Source organism: Etheostoma spectabile, unplaced genomic scaffold (assembly GCF_008692095.1).
Source record: "Etheostoma spectabile isolate EspeVRDwgs_2016 unplaced genomic scaffold, UIUC_Espe_1.0 scaffold383, whole genome shotgun sequence".
NCBI classification, from domain to species: Eukaryota; Metazoa; Chordata; class Actinopteri; order Perciformes; family Percidae; genus Etheostoma; species Etheostoma spectabile.
Genome location: NW_022605597.1, coordinates 456,657 through 460,001, shown reverse-complemented (window position 1 = coordinate 460,001; position 3,345 = coordinate 456,657). Strand labels below are relative to the sequence as shown.

The following is a 3,345-nucleotide window of genomic DNA, read 5'->3' as shown; positions in this document are numbered from 1 at the left end:
GGGGGTAATGGGACTGAGTACCCAGGGCTGTCATGTGAGGTGGGGAGGGACCCATACAGAATGTCTTTCTACAGGACCCAGAGTTTCGTGGTCCGCCCCTGCAGAGTAGATCAAGATTTCCAACAGAATAAAGACAATCGTAAGTGTTTATATAAGACTGTCAAGCAGCAACTGTTACCTACATTTAAGTTTCTAGCGGCGGCGCCCTCTAATGGCCGTAGCAGTTATGACGGGAGAAACGCAGGAAGTAAAACAGAGCCAAGATCCTCCTTTAAGGCCCAGATATAATTGATAACTACGCATTCCCGTTCGTAAGATGGCTAAACAATCGTTGACGTTGGTCCAGTATTAAGAGAGATCGCTTCAGTCGGCAGCGGCGAAACAATCTACGATGTAAGTAATAAGGCCGATTGTCCAGCTTGTATTTACCTTCACAAAAGTGCTTGTTAATGTGGCTCTGGAAAGGGAACTTTGGGGTCTCTTGCTGGAGCTGCTGCCCCCGTGACTCGATACCGGATAAGCGGCTGAAGATGGATGGATAGATGGATGGATAGATGGATGGATGGATGGATGGAAAGGGCTCGTTTTGCCGCCGACAGACTTAGATTCATATTCTAAGTGTCTGACAACAATATGGACAGGATCCCTTCAGAGATAGACCTTTAAAACCTCTTTGAGACCTTCTGTTTAAGACTCCATTTAAGAAAGCAATACTTTTAGCGTGTATAAAGCAAACACATTCTCACATGTAAATCAGTAAACTAGGTGTTTATTTCAACAAAAACTAGAGATGTGATGGTTGGAAAAGTGGAAAGACGACCCAAAACGGCTGTTCGTGGTTTAATTTTGCTTCTGTCGACTGTGAATAAAGTGGATTTTAGGATTTTAAAATTACTGTTTATTTACATGGAGTCTGGTGAATATAGCAAAAGCAATTTTGCTGATGTTTTTATGTTTAAAAAAAGGATATTACTCTTTGAAAGAAAGGTCGACCTTCTTAGAACTCCTTTCCATAATGTTGCCAGACACTAAGAATATTAATCTGAGTCTGTCAGCGGCAAAATTAGCACTTTTCTGAAGGTAAATTAAGTAAATGATGCACAATTGCCTTATTAATTCACATTGTAGCTTGTTTTGTCCGCTGCCGACTGCAGCGATCTCGCTTAATACTGAACCAACGTCATCGATTGTTGTTCCAATCATCAGTCACTAGACTGAAAAACATGGGAGCATAGGGTCCAGGTTGAAAAAAACAGTAGCTACCCTTCAACATCCAAACATCCAAAATACTTCCAAGTGACCGTCATCACCTTCATCCTTCTTCAGCAACAGTTTCTGACAAGCAAGCGTCCAAAATAAAACAAATTCCAACAAGAACTCACAGAAAACAACCAATAGCCTGCGTGCCGACCAAAAAACTTGTCTAGGAATCCCAAAAACAATCAGCAGAAGAAATGAAAATGTCTCTTACCTTTTGGTTGTTCGGAGTCGGAAACTGAACGCAGCGACAGATTTGGGAAAATAAGTCGGTTTATATTGCATTTCCCCAAAGGCAGAGGGAACCCCATCTTTCTCTTTATGGAAGTTGATTTCCTCACAGACCAATGGGCTCACCAGCACCTGAAATATTAGATCTGCCCCCCCCCTTCACCCTCAAATCCCCTCACTATCCAACCATTATAAATAGCCGCTTCCTTCCAGATTGTTTCACTGATTGCATTATTCTCCTCCGATCCCCAAAAAGCAGGCGTGGAGCTACAAAATAAAAGACACAACAAAGACAACATGAGAGTGTGGATCAATAACATGGAGACTCAGTACTCAGATTGTATATTTTAGAGAATATATGAACACTTCTGGTGTTGTTTGTAAAAGAAAGGCTGGATGAAGCGAAGCTGATGAAAGCTGAAGAGACAGCAGGTGGGACGGAGTCGAGTTACTCGGAAGACATCTAAGACGCGCTAAGTGGACGCCATTAAGGAGCTGTTAACAGGAGGCGTCCCGCAGAGAGAAGGAAAGAGAGGGGTGGACAGACAGGGGGGACCTAATTGGCCGAGATGATGACTTCATTTCATGGCACCTTAAACGCTTGTGTTTTCAAATTTGAGCTGATTTCAAATATATTTGTGTTAAATGAGGTTTATTGGCCATAAATTCCAAAATTAGTTAATGTTACGTAGTGTTGAAAACGTCAAAAAAAGTGACAATCATTGGATAAAAGCGTCAAAAGTGTTGAAAAAGGGACAAAAACATTAAAAAAATACTTACATAAGCTTCAACAAAAGTATTGATTTTCATTTTGACGGGAAGACAACAACTTGATTTTAAAGCACCTGTTAGCTTGTGTTTTTAGATTTAAGCAGATTTCAAATATATATATATGTATATATATACTGTATATTTATAATTATATCATAAATATAGGTTCCTGACAACCAAAATGCCCCAAAATTACTTGGATGCATGCACATTGTGTGGAACCCATGCAACGTTCTTCGCAGGGTGTATTAATGATGACTTCCATTGAGTTTTGGGTGTTTTTATTGCATAGCATTAAAGGATTTGGTCGTCTTTTTAGAGGATTTTACTTTTAATACTTTAAGTAGACGTGGGCTTGCCTTAACAGTACCCAGGTAAGGACTACTAGCCAGTCAGAAGCAGAGTACGAGGGCTCTGACAGTACCTAGATAAGGACTACTAGCCAGTCAGGAGCAGAGTATGAGGCCTACGTACCTGTAAGACTACTACCATTCAGAGCAGTATTAGGTCCTACAGTACCATAGGTAAGGATACTAAGCCAGTCAAAGCAGACGATATGAGGCCCTGCATACCAGGTAAGACTTACTAGCCAGTCCAGAGCAGAGATATACGGTTCCTGACAGTTTACCTAGGTAAGGACTACCTACGCCTATCAGAAAGCAGAGTATATGCCCTGACGACGTAGGACTACTACCAGGTAGAGCCATGTATATCCTGAGCCTAGTACAGGCTGACAGAGTCAATAGATGAGTCCTGCAGTATCCCCCATAGTTAAGGACTACTAGCCAGTCAGAAGCAGAGTATGAGGTCCTGACAGTACCCCCATTAGAGAAAAACAGTGCTCTACGTGGACCAAAGCTATAAATATGTGGAATATATACAGATTACAGTACTTTATGTAGCATTAAGTACAAATGGCTCATCTGAAGTAAGGAGACAACCTTATTTCATTTGGTGTTAAAGCGACGCAGTTAAAGATCCAAATTATTTATTGTTATTCTACCCTAATATATTGCTGACAGGTGTAAAAGCAGAAAGGAATTCGCTCTGGTGTTTATCTCTTGGGTGGGGGGGGGGGGGGGGGGG

General features: G+C 41.4%; 1 protein-coding gene across 1 annotated transcript in view; it reads right to left on the bottom strand.

Annotated features, from left to right (window-relative positions):
- Positions 1 to 1,630, bottom strand: part of LOC116686531 (troponin I, fast skeletal muscle-like) — an 11,445-nt gene extending 9,815 nt beyond the window's left edge. Inside the window, 1 exon segment of the mRNA XM_032511548.1 lies at positions 1,472 to 1,630. The gene's annotated coding sequence lies outside the window, so the exon portion shown is untranslated.
- Positions 1,631 to 3,345: the final 1,715 nt, after the last annotated feature.